Genomic DNA, 21,950 nt, shown 5'->3' on the forward strand with positions numbered 1-21,950 from the left:
GGTTTGGTAACAACATCTCCTCCTTGCTGATTATCAGCACCGGCACACCTCATTAGCTGTATGCTGATCTCCCTGTTCTACTTTCTGTACACACATTACCATGTTGCTGAGCACATCTCCAATGCCATCTTCAAATTGACCAATGACGCCACTGTTGTTGGATGATTCAGGGCTGGTCATGAGTCAGCTTAGAAGAGCAAGGTAGGTCACCTGGTTGAGTGGTGTCACAACTACAACCTCCCGCTTAACATTAGCAAAACTAAAGATTGTTAACTTCAGGAAGGGAATGAGGGCCAACATGTACCCGTCTACATTGGGAGATCTGAAGAAGAAGAAGAAGAAGAAGAATAGCCCTTAACTCGGCAGTGGAGTTATCGGGGCACCGTTTTTTGACGGTGTTTCCAGCTATTCTTGTTTTTTACGAGGCTGAGTTGCTAGCTCAACGCTCAACCCAACTTGGATTCAAACTCAGGAACCTTCGCTCTGGAGTCTGGTGCTGATATTATTGCGCCACCAAGTGGGGGATCAGCAGTAGTTTAATTTCCTGGGCGTTGACATATGAGGTGACCTGTCACGGGCCCAGCATATAGATGCAAACATGAGGAAAGTGCTCCAGTGTCTTTACTTTCTTAGGAGGTTAAAGAGGGTTGGCTTGTCACTAAACACTCTAATAAACTTTATCAGGTATACTTTTGAAAGTATCCTGACTTGCAGAATCATAGCTTGGTACCGGAATTCGAATGCACAATACCTCAAGGAGCTGAAGAGATCAGCGGACTCTGCCCAATGCATCATGGGCACAGCCCTCCACACTAGTGGTATTACCTACAAGAGGCACTGCCTTAAGAAGGCACCATCCATCATCAAAGATCCTCATCATCCAGGCTATGTCCTTTTCTTCGCAACTACCATTATGCAGGAGGTGCAGAAGCTTGAAGTCACCATCAGATTCAGAAATAGTTACTTTCCTTCAGACATGCGGTTCTTGATCCAACCGGCAAAACCATAATCACTACAGTTTACCAACGCTATGCCCACTTTTATCACTTTGCAATTCAATGGCTTTTTTGTTTTTGTAAAAATGTGTAACTTATGATTAATTTGCCTTTCATGAGGATGCTGCTTATATGATGCCATGTGTCTGTGAAACTGCTGCAAATACATTTTTTGTTGCACCTGTGCATACACATACTTGTGCATTGGAAAATATGCTTTGACTTTAAACATTGAATACATTTAAAACGGAAAACGCTGAAAACACACAGCAGGCCAGGCAGATCTATGGAATGTTAAACGGCATTAACATTTGAGGTCAAAGGCTCTTCATCTGAACAGCTGCGTCCGCTCTGTGTCTTTGATTCTATAGATTGCAAGTATTAGTGTTTACGAAATAAGACACCTATTATTAGTGAAATGCATTTTACTTCTGAGGGCTTTTAAAGTTAGTTAACGTCTACAAGCATGCACATTATGAAAACTGGGATAAGCATACTATGATGATCCTCTGCATTAGCTGCTGGTGTTCTGTGTGTAATTGTACACCAGAGGGCACTCTCTAATAAGTTTTCCCTCTTTAATAAATTCCCACTGAATAAGAACTGTTCATTAAACAAATTCTGGTGAGACAATGATGGATCAGTTTCTACCTTTTATATAATGCAACACTATCAACCTCAAAATGTTGGCATAGTTTCAGAATGAGAATTGTTCGGATGCAGATTTATAGATTTATGCCATTCCAGTTTGTGTGAATTTCAACAGGACACCTGGTAGAGGGGAAAATTTCATGCAAATACTCAGTTTAGTAAGTCTCACGATAGCCTGATGTGTTCTACATGATCTCTGCTTGGTGGCTTGGTAATCAAAGATACCCATAAATTATATGCAGATGTAAAAATCAACTGATGAAGGCTAATATGGCGGGCCATTATAAGAATAGCTGATGCTCTATTTGCGAAACTATCACTTCTGTAAGAAATTTACATGATTCAACCCAGTGCAACTGGATCCTGAATTTCCTCACATGTAGGCTCAGTCAGTATAGATCGGAGCAATGTCCCTTCCATACTCACCTTCAACATAGGTACACTACAGAGCTGTGTCCTTAGCCCCCTGCTTTATACCTATGATTGTGTGGGTAAGTGCAGCTCCAATGCTATATTTAAGTTTGCTGACAACACCACTGTTCTTGGCTGAAGCAGAAGTAGTGATGAATCAGCATATAGGAGAGAGATTGAAAATCTGGTTGAATGCCAGTGGATGTAGTGTATATGGATTTCAGTAAGGCATTTGAAAGGTCCCCCATGTGAGGCTCATTCAGAAAGTAATGAGGCATGGGATCCAAGGAGACCTTGCTTTGTGGATCCAGAATTGGCTTGCCCACAGAAGGCAAAGGGTGGTTGTAGATGGTTCATATTCTGCATGGAGGTCGGTGACCAGTGGTGTTCCGCAGGGATCTGTTATGAGACCCCTCCTCTCTGTGATTTTTATAATGACCTGGATGAGGAAGTAGAAGGGTGGGTTAGTAAGTTTGCTGAGGATATAAAAGTTGGGGATGTTGTGGGTAGTCTGAAAGGTTGTCAGAGGTTACAGCGTGACATCAATAGGTTGCAGAACTGGGCTGAGAACTGGCAGATGGAGATCAACCCAGATAAGTGTGAAGTAGTTCATTTTGGTAGATCAAATTTGAAGACAGAATATAATATTAATGGTAAGACTCTTGGCAGTGTGGAGGATCAGCAAGATCTTGGGGTCCGAGTCCATAGGAGACTCAAAGCTGCTGTGCAGGATGACAGTGTTGCTAAGATGGTATATGGTGTGTTGGCCTTCATCAACTGTGGGATTGAGTTCAAGATCCGTGAGGTAATGTTATATCTATATTAATGTTATAACTATATTAGTTAGACCCCATTGGAGCACTGTGTTCATTTCTGGTCACCTCATCACAGGAAGAATGTGGATACTATAGAGGGTGAAGAGGAGATTTAGAAGGATGTTGCCTGGATTGGAGAGCATGCCTTATGAGAATAGGTTGAGTGAACTCGGCCTTTTCTCCTTGGAGCAATGGAGGATGAGAGGTGACCTGATAGAGGTGTATAAGATGATGAGAGGCATTAATTGTGTGGATAGCCAGAGGCCTTTTCCCAGGGCTGAAATGGCTAACACAAAGAGCCATAGTTTTAAGGTGCTTGGAGTTAGATACAAAGGGGATTCAGAGTTATGTTTTTCACTCAGAGAGTACTGGGTGTGTGGAATGCACTGCCACTGAAGGTGGTAGAGGCGAATACAATAGGGTCTTTTAAGAGACTCTTAGATAGGTACATGGAGCTTAGAAAAATAGAGAGCTATACAGTAGGGTAATTCTAGGGAGTTTCTAGAGTAGGTTACAACTTTGTGCGCTGAAGGGCCTGTAATGTGCTGTAGATTTCTATATTTCTATGCTTCTATGGTGCCATAACATTAACCTCTCACTCAACATCAGTAAATGTAAAGAGCTAATGATTATCGATTACAGGAGGAAGGAACCGAAGATACGTGAGCCAGTCCTCATCAATGGATCAGAGGTGGAGAGGGATGGTCACTTTAAGTTCCTTGTTGTTCTCATTTCAGAGGATTTATATTGGGACCAGCACGCAAATGTTTACACAAAGAAGGCACGTCAGCAACTTTACTTCCTCAGAAGTTTTGCATAGATTCAGCATGTCAACGAAAACTTTGCCAGCCTTGTGTTAACATACAGTGAAGAGTGTCATCCTGGCCAGGTATGGACAGGAAAAGTCTACAAAATCTGATGAATTCAGCCCAGTCCATCCCAGGCTAAGCCCTCCCTACCACTGAGCACATTTACATGGAGTACTGCTACAAGAACGCAGCATGGATGAATAAAGTATCTATCTATCTATCTAAGGACTCCCACCATTCAGGCCACAATTGCATCTTAAGACTTACGTCCACACTACCAGGTTCAGGAATGGTTCTTACCCTACACACTCCCGAACCGGCATGGATAACTTCACTCAGCACAACTCTGAACTAATTCTGCAAACTACAGTCTCACTTTCAAGGACTATTTACAGCTCATATTTACAGTATTTTTTTTTGCGCAATCTGTCTTCTTTTGCACATTGGTTGTTTGTCAGTCTTTATTTATTTTATTTCTTTATTTTCCTGTAAATGCCTGCAGGAAAATGAATCTTGAGGCAATATACGGTAACGTATAATACTTTGACTTCACTATGGCAGTAAGAAATTTAAGTTAATATCACCGTTGAATTTATTTGAGCAGTAATGTAGCTTTCTGAGTTATTTGACAGCTTCTTATTGGTTGTCATTTTTCTTTTTGAAATTGAGTCTATCAAAGTAAAGAACATTTACTCTAACACCCACTCCCTGGCAATAATCAATGCCAAAATAATCTGGTTTTCCATTTCCAGAACTGGATGTGTCCTTAGTTAAAGGTGTGCGCTGCTGAAAATGTGCAGCCCACTGCTAATTTTCCCAGGTTATGTTCATGTCAAGGCCAGTACCCAAAGTTTTTGATTTTGCTTATAGCATTTACAGTGGGCTGATTCTTTTGACATGATGGCCCGATGCCAGAAACACCAGATTGACTGAGAGCTGAAATGACTTGCTGAGAACCAGCTGTAATTCTCATTGAAGGCAATGATCATTATCAGTCTGCCTATGTAAACAGTACTTCCACACTTAGGTGACTACTATATCTTTCAGGATTGCAAAAGTGATGTTTATTGCCACAGTTAGAAAATCATCAACATGATGAACATTGATAGTTAATGAGAAACTTAGCTGGAAGCAGATGGGCAAACCATCTGACCTTGCAAGTCTTAATATGGAAACCGCAATAATATATTTGGCATAGAATTTACATTGGAGGGCAATGCTCTGTGGGTTAACAATAATAGGGAAATCAAAATTCTGAAAGCAATTTCTGTCCCATCATCCATTACAGGAATAATCACCATGTTATTTTCATAATTCAGGAATTACATGCTAACTTGAATGTTCTACTGGGGCAGGAAATGACTTACCACTGAGATTCTTCTTACAGTCTTCAAAGGGCTTCTGCTGGTCACTAGACTGGCCCCTCACCATTCTTTGGATATGTTTGGTGCTGCTCCCAGCATGCACTTCCGTGTTCTTCATTTAACCAGGTTGATCCCCCTAAGCTGACAGTATTGATAGAATGAAGGATGCAGACCATGATGGTACAGATTGTGGTGGTAAACAGCATCTCATGGATGCCCACATTTGGGCTTCCATATCTGCACTGTAGAGTGTCAGAGCAATGCAGCAACAATACAAGCCCTTCAGATGAATAGGTCCATGCTGGTGTCTATTCAGCTAGTTTTAATTTCCTGCATTTGGACAGTACTTCTCTAAGCCCTGTGCCTCCATGTCCCTTATCCAAGTGCTCTGAACTGATATTATTTTACCTGCCTCAACCACTTCCTCTAACAGCTCATCCATTCAGTCACCAGCCTATTTCCCTTCCATCCTAAATCTATGCACCTAGGTTGGATTCTCCTACCTGGGCCTCTCATAATTTGAAATATGCCTCTCATAATTTTAAACATATCGATAAGGTCACCTCTCATTCTCCTCTGTCCCTAGCCTCACCGATCTCTCCCTATAACTCAGGCACTCTTAGCCCTGGCAATATCCTTGTAAATCTTTTCTGTGTTCTTTCCATTTTCACCATGACTTTCCTGTAACAGAGTGACTAAAACTGTACACAGCACTCCAAGGGCAGCCTTGGCAATGACTTACACGACTGCAACATAATGTCCTATCTCCTATACTCAATACCCTGTCTGATGAAGGCCAGCACGCTAAACACCTTTATCACCTGTGATGCCACTTTCAATGAACAATGCATTTATACTCCAAGCTTCATCTGTTCCACTACCCTCCATGGTGTTCTACTATTCAAAGTATATCCTATGCTGGTTTGGCGTTCCAAAATGCATGTTCTCACATTTATCTGTATTGAACTTCATTTGCCACTCCTCAGCCAACTTCCCTAACTGATCAAGATACCCCTGTAGTCTTTGATAACTTTCTTTGCTATCAACAACATCTCTGAATTTTTCAGCAGCTGCAAACTTACTGATCAAGCTTTATGCAATTGCATCCAAATCATTTATATAAATAATGAATAGCTAGGGCCAAAACGCTAACTTCTGTGGCATACCATTTGTCACTGTCCTTCATTCGGAGAAACAACCTTGAACCATCACCCTCTGCTTCCTACCTCGGGGCCAATTTTGAATCCACTTAACTAGCTTTCCCTCAGTTCCATCGGACTTAATCTTTTAAACCAGCTGACCATGCAGGACCCTTGCAAAGTCCAAATAGGCAAGATCCACCACTCTGCCTTTGGTTACCTCTTCAAGAAAAAACTCTAAATGGTTTGTCAGTCACATCTTCCCATGCACAAAGCCATGTTGACTCCATCTATCCAAATGCTTTAGTTTCTGTCCTGCAGGAACCTCCCCACTACTGATGTCAGGCTGACTAGCCTGTAGTTCCATGCCTTGTCTTTGCTACTGTTTAACAATGGAGCAATATCAGCCACCTTACAGCCTTTTGGAATTTCACTGACAATGAAGAAAATATCTTGGCGATGGCCTCCACAATTTGCTCTCTAGTCACCCATAAAGTCCAAGGATGTATGAGCTCAGTGAATTCATGAGCTCTGTGGATTTGTCCAGTTTAATGTTCTGTATGGCTGTAATTACCTCCCCCCAGTGACAACTTCATTATTTGTTTCCCTTATCTCTTGAGCAACCATGATTTTCTCCCAGTGAACACTGAAGAAAAATACTAATTAAAAATCCCACCCATCTCCTATGGCTTGAGACTAGGCAGCCTTGTTGATCACTTGTTGGCAATTATCCTCTCCCCTGCAACCCTTTTGCTTTTTATATTCAGTAGCTATAGAATCTCGTGGGATTTTCCTTAATCTTGCCTGCAATATTCATATCATACTCTCTCCTTATCAGTGCCATACAACACAACAAATGGAGGATTGTAGATTGGTGGAGGTTACTGAGAATTTTAAACGCAGGATTCACTGGAGCTCATGTAGATTAAGAATGGGGTGGACAGATGGTGTCAGTTATGATACAGCTTTAGCACAGAAAATGCTGGAGGTACTCAGCAGAACAGGCAGCATCTATGGAAAACAGTATAATCAACATTTCGGGCCGAGCCCCTTCAGCAGGACGGCTGATGATGAATTGAATTGAATTGACTTGATTACTCACATCCTTCAAATACATGAGTAAAAATCTTTGCCTTACATCTCCATTCAAATGTGCAATGTGCAATTATAGTAATTTATAATAAATATTGTGTATGACAGGATAGTCAATACAACATGGAAATACAACTGCATCAGCATGAATTAATCAGTCTGATGGCCTGGTGGAAGAAGCTGTCCCGGAGCTTGTTGGTCCTGGCTTTTATGTTGCGGTATCGTTTCCTGGATGGTAGCAGCTGGAAGTTTGTGTTTGGGGTGACTCGGGTCTCCAATGATCTTTCAGGCCCTTTTTACACACCTGTCTCTGTAAATGTCCTGAATGGTGGGAAGTTCACATCTACAGATGCTCTGGGCTGTCCACACCACTCTCTACAGAGTCCTGCAATTGAGGAAAGTATAGTTCCCATAACAGGCAGTGATGCAGCCAGTCAGGATGCTCTCAATCGTACCCCTATACAACGTCCTTAGAATTTGGAGGGGGGCATACCAAATTTCTTCAGACTTCTGAAGCGCAGAAAAAGCATTTCAGGATGTATATTGTATACATTTCTCTGACATTAAACGTACCTTTGAAATCTTTGAAGAGGCACTGTTGTGCCTTTTTGACCAGGCAGGCGGATGATGATCAGTCTGAAGGTAACTGAAGTATTAAGGTTGGGTGTGACATTAATGAAGGTTTCAGCAGATGATGGATTCAGGGTTAAAAAAAAACATGCGCAACATTCCTTTCCTGAAGTCAAGAATTAGCTATCAGAACTTTGGAAAGAGGACTAATTTTATTTTGGGAATAACCTGCCTCACAATCTTCCATTCCCGGTATGAACACCAGGGGGGCACCGGTCCATGCGAGAAGCTCAGAAAAAATCATCCCATGGAAATACTTACAGAAAAACATTAAAACAACCGGGGAGATTTGATTATGAAAATAAGAATGGCGAAGATATGTCGAAGTGGATTATCTGAAGATCAAGATACGGGAGGGTGTTAGTGGGATAGCTACTCAGTTGTCTTCGGCATTTTAGGAAAGTGAAGAGGACGTAGGTTGTTTTACTGCGTCAGTGCAGTAAGTTTTAATATGGTATTCGAAATAGAGTCATTCGGAGAGAACTACTTGTAAAGACTACACTTCCTTTTATTCAAACGGGAAGTGTTCCTTGTCTATTTACTCCTTTGTCTCCTTTATGCGAGTGTGTCCAAAAGACGCTGTACACCTCAAATGCTTTGGACACGTTTCGGTGTAATCTCACTAAATAACCTCTTCTCCATCCGACCCAGATTAGTTTTAAAGATCGCCGAAAAAGTTAACAGTACTCAGCTCCCCATTAACTGTCGGCAGTAAATCAAAGTCAAAATCTAAACAATCAAAATATTTCGTAAGAAGAACAAGTGGTAATTGATTCTTTCAAAATGTAAAGCTTGTTTTCAGCAAGATAGCTGCAAGCAACAACCCCCGAAAATAAACGAGGGAATGCGACCAGATAGATACGCAGCCAGGGGCTTCTTACAGCTTTTGAGCCAGTGACACTGGGGGGCGCCATATACCCGTAAAATAGTGGGGGAGGGGTATGGGCCGGGGTGGGAGGGGGTGGGGGGGAAGTTGTTGATGAAGTTTTGTGACATTTCCACCTGCTAGAAAGTTGTCAAGATCCACCATGTAACAGGATTTAAAAAATTAAAATCAGGTGAAAGCACCTTCATTTTTCCTGTTAAATGCAATTATTTTCTTAATAGTAAACGAACGGAATGCAGCCGGGGTAATTATGCGCTCTTTTGGGGAATGCGGATTACGCTTTGCGGTTTCCAGATCTGAATCAGATTTCTTTGAACAAGGGTTGCAATTAAAAGCATGTCCATTCGGACCCTGCCGAGCCGCTCGCGTATAATTCTGCGAACCAGCCGGTGTTTGAAAACTGCCGCTGATGTAGAATTTGGAGCAGGTAACGATTCAGCCAGCGTATCCTTAAATAAAAACGGAAAATACTAGGGACACTCAGCCAGTGAGGTAGCAGTGCGAAACGACAGAGAAAGACCATACTTAACGATGATTTATCATTCAGTACCGGGACACCAGGGTGGTTGGGTATGGAGTCAGGGGCGAGTAATAACATCCTTTGTAGGCAGGAAATATTCCAACTCGTCGAACTAAATCTGATACTGAAATTGTAACTGACATAGTCTAGTACAGAAAAGATATCTGAAAATAGATCAAATACACCGCTCAAACTTCAGTCAAACTGTAGAACGGGTAACATTTCTCTTCTGATATCTTGTCTGTTGTCCGATGCTGCACCTGCACTACGGCGGGATCAGCGAGCTCTCCCGAGATGTTTTGAATGCCCAGGCTATTCAGAGAAATCCATCTGCATTTTCCTGTGAGGTAACGATTGTTTTAGTATCAAGAAACGATGGACAGAAGTGAAACGTAAGAGATGCAAATGCTGGAGTCGAGGATCTTGGGACTGTTCGTGGACTACCCCGAATCATTGACTCTCTCTCTGCCTCCGCAGATCTTATTTGACCCACTAAGTTTTTCAACAGAAAGACACACTAGCAGAGATGGAGGCTAGCTAGCAGAGGTGGAAACCAGCAGATGTGGCACAAGTGGAAGTAGACTGCAGTAGAGGTGGAAACTAGCTGGAGAACATCAGCAGAAATGGCCACCCGTAGAGAAGGATAGTAGCAGAGTTAGTTGTCAGCAATATAGACATGGTGGTTATGATTACCGCAATGGACTGACACTGGTAGAGGAGGACACCAATTGCGATAAACACCAGCAGAAGTGGGAATGGACTGAATGGGAGACTAGCAGAGATAGATGCCTGCAGAGATGGACACAAGCAAAACAGGCAGTAGCAGAGAGAGACACCAAAGTCAATCTACTCTAGGAAAACTGGCACTAGCAGAGATGGACACCTGCTATGATAGACACCAGAAGTGGGCATCAGCAATATGCTCAGCAGAAAAGATGGGCACTGACAGAAATGGACACCAGGAGAAGGGAACACCAGTAGAGGTAGACACTAGCAAAGATGGATATCAGTAATTATGGACATTAACAAGGGCGGAGTGGGACCCCATCTATATGGATCAGGCAGAAATGGACACTAGCATAGTAAAGATGGCCACCAATAGTAACAGACATTCGGAGAAGTGGATATCAGCTAAGGCAGACAGCAGCAATACAGACAGAAGCAGAGGTGGACACCAACAGCGATAGCAACCCGAGTACCAGGCTCATTTTTGTATCCATATTATCTCGATATCGTGAATCGTTGGAGATCTATTGGTCTGGTTTCGAAATTCGGGTGTTAGGCATTGTTGGTTCATTGGCCTTCCAATGATCAGTCTGAGGTAACTCCTTGAATTCAGTGGTTTCGACGATGCCAGAATGAATGCCATAGGCGTGAGTGATTGGCATAAGATTCTACAATTCTCTACAAGGGAACTCGCATCATACTGGCACCGATTCCCTGTCAGCAGGCACTAACCGTGCCGAACGTGGGTCTGCGCTGAAGTATGTTATCGCTGCTGACCACTGCCGAGGCGATCCCTTTATCAGCAAAGGCAGCGTCCATTATTAAGAACCTCCAGCACCCAGGGCATGCCCTTTTCTCACTCTTACCATCGGGTAGGAGATACAGAAGCCTAAAGGCACACACTCAGCGATTCAGGAAAACCTTCTCCCCCTCTGCCATCCGATTCCTAAGTGGACATTGAATCTTTGGATTCTACCTCACTTTTTTAAAAAATATACAGTATTTCTGTTATTGCACGCTTTAAAATCTATTCAATATACGTATACTGAAATTGATTTACTTGCTTATTTATTATTATTTTCTCTGCTAGATTATGTATTGCACTGAACTGTTTGCTGCTAAATTAACACATTTCGTAGACTGATTTTGGTGTCTCTCTCTGCTACTGCCTGGTTCTGATTCTGCTGGGGACCATGTTACTGAGTAAAACAAACCAGAACTGTAGTTGTGCGGATGTGTCGCACACTCTTGCCGTATAGCCTTCAGCAACCTTAACGTTCAACAACGCTTGAAACGACCTAACTATAAGGACGGTCGCTGTCTACTCGCTCCCAGTTGTAACGTCGCCTTTCTGTTTATTTCCCTTTACTCCGAAATTAATATTTCTAGCTGGTGGGAATGACGGCGAATCCAAGTTAATGTATGCCCCACTCTTTGGACAACTTAATTTCTGTCCAGCACCGTGTGCGTGTTGGTGTATAATGCGCCGACAGGCTTTAGGTCGTGATCGGCCTTTCATTATTTAGTACTGATTATGTTTCGTGAAGTTTATTGGCACGGAGCAGTGGTTGTCGCGGATCACGCTTTCCCCCACCGCCGGTTTCCCCCCGGAGAGGAGTGAGGTAGGCTGCACCTCAGGTGCAGGGGTGCTCCCGAGTAAAGCTAGAGTTCAGCACCCCCACCCCAGGACTGATGGTGAGCTGAAGGCGGGGTGAGAATGATGTAACAGGAAGCCGGAGGCTTGCCCGCTAATGATGATGCCCTTGTCCTGATCACTCACTCTCCTGACAGTGTTTCCAGCACTAAACTTAAAGCAGGCAGCCCAAGAGGAGCTGCTACACACTCTGAGAGCGTACGGCACGCTGACTGGCAGTCTCTGTCTGGATTACCCTTCGGCACCCCCTCACTTTCTAATCTCAAGCAGAAGGACCAGTTATTTGCAGCTTGGAAAGAAGCAGAGAGATTCCCCGCCCCCCTTCCCCCTCCCATTCTTGACGACCCAGTCCTGCTCTGGTTGGTAAGTACAACACACAATTGTTTATTCTGTCACCTAAAACCAGATTTATCCGGAGCTCCAGAATCTCCCGCGAAAGCCATGTCCTGATATATTATACAGTGTATGTTGGCTGATCTTCCACAGCGGAATTAGCATCTGTAAAAATAACTGCAGTCGCCAGTGTTAGCAAAATGAGTCGCGTCCTCATAACTCGCCCTCCGACTCCCAGCAAGCTGCTTCCTCACGTTTGGCGTTTGACTTCTCGGCGACAGATTATATCGTTAGTCCGCTCTCTTTAGGCTGTGGAGTAAGCAGGCTGCACGTTTTGTGTTTTGTTTTCGTTTGCAAAGGAAACAGGCGTTAATTGTTGAAAGCAGTTTGAGATTGTAGCATACCTTTCTATTTTAGACCCCGGACCTCATGTCCATCTGTTCTGGCAGAATAAGATTTTAGCAACCTACTACAACCAGCAGTGGACACCCTCCCCGTCCATTGTTAACAAAAATAAAACTCTTCAGTAAACCTAACAAATATTTTTTAACTGAATATATTAATTAACCTTGTCTAATGATGCGCCAAAGTCGCTACACACTTTGCAAGTAGTTGTTTATTTACAGGAGTTTGTAGGGGTGAAGGCAACGATCTGTCACTTTTACGTTGAATTAAATATTAATGCAAAAATAATATGAATAATAATGCAAAAATGAAATCACATTGGTTTTGCAGTCTGCCGAAGTCTGAGGTAGTTATGTGAAGAGAAGAAAGCACCGTGTTTAACGCTGCCAATTGTATATTCTTAAAAAGTTGGATGTAGTCTGTACTTGTCTCGGCTCAGCACTTAAAAAAAGCTTGGATTAAGTTAGTAACTGCCAGACAAATAGAAAGGAAGACCATCTAGCAATGGATCTGGAGAGGGTTAATTGTATAGGAATAAAATTTGAAATGTCCGAGTAAAATACAATATTGACTCCACAACTATTCGGCGATCAGGTTGGAACTCGTGCATATTTTAACTTATTCGTATAATTATCGTCATCACTGTAGTGATGCCCTTTGGGAGCTCTCTTTATTTACATAAACACAAGAGAATCTGCAGATGCTGGAAATCCAGAGCTATACACACAGAATGTAGGAGGAACTCAGCATTTTGTGTGCTTTTTATTTACATAACGGGAGTAAAACAATATTAAGGCTACCGTGAAAAAGAAGTTGATAGATTAGCTGAGACAAATAGCCAATCTCACGACCAAAGCCGTTTTGCAGAAATAAATCGGGTATACTAGAATGCATTCTGCAAGGATTAGCAACTGACTTATTTCAAATGATATAAATACGGATTAGCTTTGCCTGGAAAAGCTGTTTAACTCTTTACCAGCATTCCCCGGTGTGGTGCAGTACAACGTACATCCTCGAGGGGGAACCGTAAGGTTTGTTTTACGGAAATGCCATCGATAATGTTTTATGTTGTTCATTCACATAACGTGAAGAAGAGGTTGAAGTTGTATGCAGGGAAAGAAAATATCTGTTCATTATTGCCACCTTCAGTCTGGAGCCTTGACACATGTAGTTTGTTAGTGATAATCACACCTGGTCTTAGTGAGGATTCACACTTAATGCACTCTTTATAAGTGAAAAAATCTGATTTAAGAAGAAAAATGAAAGTAATTGTACACCAGATGCCTTTCGTGCTGTAATGCTGCTCATTATGTTTAAGGCCAAGACACAAGGGACTGCAGACCCTGGAATCTGGAGCAACAGAAAACTCAGTGGATCAGGCAGCATCTGTGGAGAGTAATACTGTCAATGGTATCAACTTGTAGGAAATAAATTGTCCATCATCTGCCACAGATGTTGCCTGACCCACTGTGCTCCCCTCACAGCTTCTTGTTGCTTCATTATATTTAAACTAAATTTACAACCTGCAAATTGCCGAGTACAAAAGCAAAGCACAGGAACAGTAGTGTAAACTATATAATTACATATAAAAATAACTTGCTTGATGCTATTACTATAATAAGATGTTTCCAGACACTTCATGGAGGCTTAATGTGTAAAAAAAAACCCTGATTGCCAAGCCTAAGAATAAATTAGGCAAGGTAATAAAACAAATTAGTTGAAGTTCTGGGCTTTAAGCAAGGAGGACTAGGAGTGAAGGGACACAACAGAAGAACTTAGTGAGCAAAGAGGATGCCGGCTGGATGATCTGAGTCAGGACGGGGGGGCGGGGGTGATGGGGGAAAGTAGAATTGTCAGAAGGAATGTATCATTGAGTAAGAAGGGGTGAGACCAAAACAAGTTTCAAGCATGAAGATAGGAACGTTATACTGTATATGTCGGTGCAAGGGCGTGGAGGGGATGGTGGGTGTGGAGTAGATGCTGAGAACCTTGCATTGCACAAATGACAGAACTTGGGGTTAATGTGTGGGCAGGACTGGTGCAAGGGAGCAAAGGGACAGGGTGAAATCAGAGAGGGCGGAGAATAAGACTCCCCCAGGAATGGGGGATGAGGGGACACACAGCAAAACACCACAGCCAGCCAATGGGAATATTTTTCCTCTCGATTGCCTGCCCAGTAGATGGATGTGAACGGGTAAAGGATCACTGAAGAGTTTTGTGAAGTTATTGCCTTGTTCAAGCAGAGCGAGATAGGAGATGGAGTGCAGGCATTGCCTGGCCTAAAATGAGGTGTCGCAGCTGAAGTTCTATAGGTGCACGTTGGGGAGTGTCCTAACTACTTGCACTACTGACTGGTATGGAAGCTCCAATGCTCAAGAACAGAAATATCTACAGAAAGTGGTGGATGTAGCCCCGTGCATCACGGCACAGCATCCCCACCACTGATCGGAGTCATGTGGAGTGCTGCCACAAGAAAGCAGCATCCATCTTCAAGGATTGCCACCATTCATGCCATGCCCTCTTCTCGCCATTACCATCAACAGAGTGTACAGGTGCCTGAGGGCCCACTCCGCTAAGTTCAGGAACATTTATTACCTACAACCATCATGCTCCTAAACCAACGTGGATAACTTTACTCATCTTACTGATGAACTGATTCCACAACCTACAAATACATTTCCAAGGACTCTACAACTTACGTTCTCAGTATTCTTTATTTTTTTTATCAGCACTATTTGTTTTCTTTCGCACATTGGTTGTTTGCCAGTCCTTCTTATGTACAGTTTTTCATAAATTCAGTTGCATTTCTTTATTTTCTTGCAAATGCCTGCAAGGAAATGAATCATAAGGAAGCGTATGGTGACTTACAGTATATGGACTTTGATAATACATTTACTTTGACTTTGAATTTGATCTTGATGCTGCTTATTCAAATATGTCAGGCAGAAGCTTGCTAAGAATTGAGCCCCAGGCTGTGGGTGTGAATCAAACTTCTTGAAAGTAAGGTCTGAAGTAGGGAAGGGCGGAAATGTGTGTGAAACTGGGTCAGCGTTAACCTACGGTGTTGATATGGAGCATGGCAAAGCATTCTTGCTGCTCCTGGTTCTAGATCAGGTAGTTAAAATAAACGTTAGCATTTGTTTGTTGGTAGCCTTCACCAGCCCCTTTTGAATCACGCACTGGAAAAATAATAAGTGCAGCGTCACACTACACGTTCCATTCAGCTTTGGCTGAACTTGATAGCAGAGTCCTAATGTGGTTTTCTTTGCCTTGATTGATAGATGCAAGGGGTTTCATCTCTCTTTTAGGTGGACATATTGGACTTCTGGAAATTTGTGCCTTTAATACACCATCTTCTCTTTCTTATGAATTCATTGTGATCATGATTGCGGATGATACGAAGATAGGTGGAGGGGTAGGTAGTGCTGAGGAAGCTAGGCGATTGCAGCAGGATGTATACACATTGGAAGAGAGGGCAAAAAAGTGGCAGATGGAATAGTGTTGGGAAATGTACGATAATGTATTTTGGTAGAAGGAATAATAGTGCAGACTATTATCTAAATGGGGAGAATGTTCAAACATCAGAGGTGCAGAGGGACTTAGGAGTCCTCGTGTAAGACTCCCAGAAGGTTAATTTACAGGTTGATTCTGTGGTAAAAAAGGCAAATGCAATGTTGGCATTTATATCAAGGGGAATAGAATATAAAAGCAAGGAGATAATGCCAAGGATTTATAAGACACCAGTCAGGCTACACTTGGAGTATTGTCAACAGTTTTGGGTCGCTTATCGCAGAAAGGATGTGTTGTCATTGGAGAGACTCCAGAGGAGGTAATGAGGATGATTCCGAGAATGAAGGGGTTAACATATGAGGAGCGTTTGGCAGCTTTGGACCTAAACTCACTGGAATTTAGAAGAATGCGGGGCGGGGGGTTGGAATCTCATTGAAGCCTACCAAATACTGAAAGGACTGGATGTGGAGAGGTTGTTTACTATGGTAGGGTTGCCTAGAATACCTAGAACTAGAGGACACCGCCTCAAAGTTGAGGGACAACCTTTTAAAACAGAGCTAAGGAGGAATGACTTAGCCAGAGAGTAGTGAATCTGTGTAATGCTCTGCCACAGACTGCGGTGGAGGCCAACTCCGTGGGTATATGTAAGGCGGAAGTTGATAGTTCCATGATCGGTCAGGGCATCAAAGGATATGGCGAGAAGGCAGGTAAATGGGGTTAAGTGGGATCCAGAATCAGCCATGATGGAATGGCAGAGCAGACTTGATGGGCTGAATGGCCTAATTCTGCTCCTATGTTCTATGGTCTTACGATTTATTTACCATCCAAAATACTAAAAACTGAGCAGTTTGATGAGAATTTAGAAGGTGAAATCAGAATGTTATTTTAGAGATTTTAATCATTCACCAGAAGTATTTTGTAATTTTCAGAGATTTTTGTTTTTATTTTAGATGTGCAATTTTAATTATTTTTGTTTGATCTCTCAGAGAATTTAATTCTAAAACTTCTTACGTGAATCGTAACATTCAGGTGGCTGTTGCAAGCTGTAGGATTTTGTCTTAGATATTCATTTGTATTCAGTAAAATCACTGGCCTTTAATCAGAGGTGGGGTTGGCTCACTTCCCCAAATAACTAATTATAGGGTAGATCAAGGCTGGAAGAGTACTATGCTCGCATGATATGAACTAAATACTTCTACTTTTTTGCACCTGCATAGAATGTCTTCCAATCTTTCCAATTCCGGACTGAGAAAAAAAATACTCGAATATATAAAATTAAACACAATTTTAAAATCTCATTTATTTCAGAATCTGCCTGCAAAAGCTAATTGTACAATTGGACTTCTTTCAATATGCCTTTTAAATCGATGATAAGAACAGGAGGAGGCCTCTTGGCTCCTTGAGCCTGCCCTGTTATTCAGTAAGATCGTGGCTAATCTTAACTTTCCTCAAGTCCACTTCCCCCTCTAATTCCACAATATTTGATTGTCTTACTGAATTAAAATCTATCTCAGGTTTCAATGCATTCCAGAGTTCAGGGTGCACAACATTCAGGAGCAATGAATTCAAAAGACACATGTACTTTTTACTGCATAAATTCTTGCTTATCTCAATCCAAATTGGATGACCCCTTTTTTCTGAGACTCTGCCCTCTGGTTCATGGTCGTTCCCATGAGGAGGAATATCCTCCCAGCATTTAACCTGTTAAGCTCCAAAGAACCTTCAGTAAGATTACACATCAGTCTTTTAAACTCTAACTAGTTATCCTCATAATAACACAATTTCATTCTACGTCAATTCTCTGAACTAACTCTAATCATAATTTATCTTTCCTCAGATAAGCAGATCAAAACTGTTAACAACACTCTTTTGTTTCATGTTTCAGGTGTGAAGACCTCAAATCCTTTTGTGGTGCAGCTTTCTGCAGTCTTTCTCCATTTAAATAATAACCTGTTTTATTAATCCTCCTTCCAAAGTGAACAACTTCACTTTTTCTCCATATTGTACTCCCAACATTTTGCCCACTCACTTAGCCTATCAATATATACCTGTAAAGCATTTGTATCCTGCTCACAACTTTTCATCCCACATACTTGTATTTTCTTTCTTTAAGTTATGAATACATATTGTAAACAGCTGCAGATCAACCACTGATCCCTATGCACCCATCTCATAATTTCTTATGGTATTAAATGATGTAATTTGATTCATCAAGTTTACGCTGGCCCTCAGAGAATTCCTGCCAATTGTATTCCTCCACTTATCGCCCTATAAGCTATTCTTGCTAACATATTGATCAGCTCCAGTCTGATTCTGCTATCATCCAATTTCCTGGCACACAGGACAACCTAGCTCATTTTATTTAATAAAAGAACAAATGAGTGAGCAGGATTGCTGAATTGACAAAAGTGATTACAATGCAACTAAAATCTTCATACCATGTAAAATCTAAGAGTGTGACGAGTGCCCCGTCAGTGTCCAGCGTACTGAACATTGCCACAATTTATTTATCCTTTCACAGTTCAACGTCAATTTATTATCAAAGTATGTTTACAGCATGTCATCAAGTATACTGCCCTGAGATTCATTTTACACAGTAGAACAAATAAAGTACAATAGAATGAATGTCAAACTACACACAACCAATGCAACCAATGTGCAACAGAAGGCAAACTGTGTAAAACAAAGGAAAATAAACAAATAAATAAATAGCCAGCTGGTGGTGGTCCATCAGCACTGGACTTTGAGGCAAACTGTCCTGAGTTCGAATCCGGCTGACTTCTTGCATGTTTTCCATCCGCACTGGGTTGAGTGTTCAGCTAGCAACTCAGCCTCGTTAAAGACAGTCAAATGCTATGGAAGTGGCTAAAATGCTGCCCAATGTGCCACAAGGTGTGAGAAGGAACAACAACAACAAAGAAATAAGTACACAATACTGAAAACATGAGTTGTAAAGTCCTTGAGAGTGAGTCCATAAGTTGTGTTCAATGATCAGTACAGAGTCTAGGTGAGTGAAGTTATCCATGCTGCGTCAGGAGCCTGTTGGTTGAAGGGTAATAACTGTTCCCGAACCTGGTTGTATGGGACCCAAGGTTCCTGTACCTCCTTCCTGGTGGTAGCAACAAGAACAACACATGGTGTAGATGGTGAGGGTCATTGATGATAGTTGATGCTTTCTTGTGACGCACTCTTTGTGGATGTGTTCAATGGTGGTGCGGGCTTTTCCTGTGATGAATTTGGCTGTATTCACTATTTTTGGTAAACTTTTCTGTTCTTGGGTACTGCTGTTTCCATACTAGGCTGTGATGCAACCAGTCAGGAGGCTCTCCTCTGTGCATCTGTAGAAGTTTGTTAAAGTTTTCCATGACATGCCAAATCTGTGCAATCTGTCCAGAATGAAGCAGACGCTTTCTTTCAGATAAGATATTACAAATTTTTCTCTGACTGTTAACAGCATTTAGAAGAACTCCCAGTAAAGCAGAAAAAAAGCCACAGAAGACTCAGATTCACACTTAGAATCAAGTTCTAGAGACCTTTGGAATACTTAGAAGGAAGATTTCAATTTCCAGACAGATTCATAGGTTCCCTTAAGTATGCTACTGATGTTACCTTGTGAATTGTAACATAATGTGTCTTCTGCAGTTGGGCACAATTGAAAAACTTGGAAACTGAGGTTCTTGAAACATAATCAATTTAAGAAGCTGTGGCCTTCGGGACTCGAGAACTTCAACATGTGGAGGGCATATATGAAATTCTCAATGATCATTGGAAAAGGGCTAAACAATAAATCTGTTTGTAAGGACTTGTGCAAAGTCTGATCACATCAGAGTCCTTAAACATCTACAATAATCAGCCTAACCTATACAGTTTAAATCAATGGCTTTTCAGTTGTGAAAGTTCTAGACTCCTCAGCATCGCCATGTCTACAAATACCTTAATACTGGCATATCTTAGTTTCAGTAGGACAATTATAATTACCTTAATAGTACTTCTCATAGCAACAATGATGTTGGAGTTCTGAAACTTGATAACATTGCAACTTTTTGTTTCATCCCTATTTCGTAGTTCTACTCCCTTCACTTTGAAAGTTTGAATTCTGGGATGTGTGTAGCTGCTTCAAGACTATGAATTTCTTGAAATGGAGGTGTCTTTCATCTTTTATATCAAGGTACAGCCAGGTTTTTTTTTCTGGGTTTGCACTCTCCACAGTCTTCAACCATGTCTTTCTCCATCAATGATTATATCTGAGCAGAAAAGGTCCATGTGCTTTTGGAAGGTAAGCACTATCTTCAGAACCATCCAGTGTATCTAATTACCACGGATCGCTCAGCATGGAAAAGGATATTTTGAATCCTGCTAATCTATTTTTTCTTAAGTTCATCAAATCAACAACTTCAATTCATTTCATATTTTTGTAATTACCCACTTTCCCTTAAATGCACATTATAGAAACCCAAATATATAAATATATCACACTTATGAGAAAGGACACTCCAACATGTATGGTAGTGTAGTAGTTCTCACAATACCTTACAGGACCAGCAGCCTGGGTTCAATTCCCACTGCTGTCTGTAAAGAGTTTGTATGTTCTCCTCATGACCACGTGGGTTTGCTCCAGGTGCAGCAGTTTCCTCCCATGGCACAACGATGGACCGGTTGGTAGAGAGGCTGCTTAACAAGCTACAGGCACGTGGTATTAAAGGAAAGATTCTAGCATGGATAAAGCAGTGGGTGATTGATAGGAGGCAGAGAGTGGGAATAAAGGGAGCCTTTTCTGACTGGCTATGGGCGACGTAGTGGTGTTCCACAGGGGTCTGCGTTGGGACTGATTCTTTTTAAGTTATATGTCAATGATTTGGATGATGCAATTGACAGCTTTGTTGAAACGTTTGCAGACGATATGAAGACAGGTGGAGGGGCAGGGAGTTTTGAGGAAATAGAGAGGCTACAGAAGAACTTAGACAAATGAGGAGAATGGGCAAAGAAATGACAGTTGGAATGCAATGTCGAGAAGTGTAGGGTCATGTACTATGGTAGAAGAAATGAAAGGGTTGACTAATTTCTAAATGGAGAGGAAATATGTAACGGGAAATGGGACTTGGGTGTCCTTGTGCAGAATTCCATAAAGGTTAATTTGCAGGTTTAGTCTGTTGGTATTCATTTCAAGAGGACTAGAATATAAAAGCAAGGATGTAATGTTGAAGCTTTATAAAGCACTGGTGAGGCCTCATTTGGAGTATTGTGAGCAGGTTTGGGGCCCTTAACTTAAAAGGGATGTGTTGAAACAGGAGAGAGTTCAAAGGAAGTTCAGAAAAATGGTTCCAGGATTGAATAGCTTGTCATATGAAGAGTGTTTGATGACTCTGGGCCCGTACTCATTGGAATTCAGAAGAATTAGGGGGGACCTCATTGAAACCTATCGAATGGTGAATGGCCTTGATAGAGTGGATATGGAGAGGATGTTTCCTTTGACGGGAGAGTTTAAGACCAGAGGACACAGTCTCAAAATAGAGGGGTGTCCTTTTAGAATGGAGAGGAGGAGTAATTTCTTTAGTCAGAGAGTGATGAATCTGTGGAATTCTTTGCCACAGGCAGCTGTGGAGGCCAAGTCTTTATGCGTATTTAAGGCAGAAGTTGGTAGGTTCTTGATTGGTCAGGGCATGAAGCGATACGGGAGGAGGGCAGGAGATTGAGGCTGAGAGGAAAAATGGATCAACTATGATGAAATGGCGGGGCAGACTCGATGATCCAAAATTGCCTAATTCTGCTCCTATATCTTGCGTTATTATGGTCTTAATTGGTCATTGTAAATTGCCCGTGATTAGACTAAGGTTAAATCAGGGGTTGCTGGGCAGCACAGCTCGAAGGGCCTATTCTGCATGTATTGCAATTTAAAAAAATCTTATAAGTCTTTGTAAAGGGCACAGTGGAAATCTGATAGGTATGGGTGACTTTGTTGTGAACTGAATGATAAATTACTCTCAGGACTTCTATATTCTGTGTACTGAGA

General features: G+C 41.8%; 1 protein-coding gene across 3 annotated transcripts in view; it reads left to right on the forward strand.

Moving 5' to 3' along the window:
- The first annotated feature begins 11,717 nt into the window (after window positions 1–11,717).
- The window catches only part of LOC140728387 (calcitonin gene-related peptide type 1 receptor-like), an 88,862-nt gene continuing 78,629 nt past the window's right edge, over window positions 11,718–21,950 (forward strand). The window contains exon 1 of one of the 3 annotated variants that reach the window (XM_073047037.1): window positions 11,718–12,055. The gene's annotated coding sequence lies outside the window, so the exon portion shown is untranslated. The remainder of the gene's footprint in view (window positions 12,056–21,950) is intronic. The other 2 variants (XM_073047036.1, XM_073047038.1) reach the window with 2 other exon arrangements.

This window comes from Hemitrygon akajei, chromosome 5, assembly GCF_048418815.1.
Source record: "Hemitrygon akajei chromosome 5, sHemAka1.3, whole genome shotgun sequence".
NCBI classification, from domain to species: Eukaryota; Metazoa; Chordata; class Chondrichthyes; order Myliobatiformes; family Dasyatidae; genus Hemitrygon; species Hemitrygon akajei.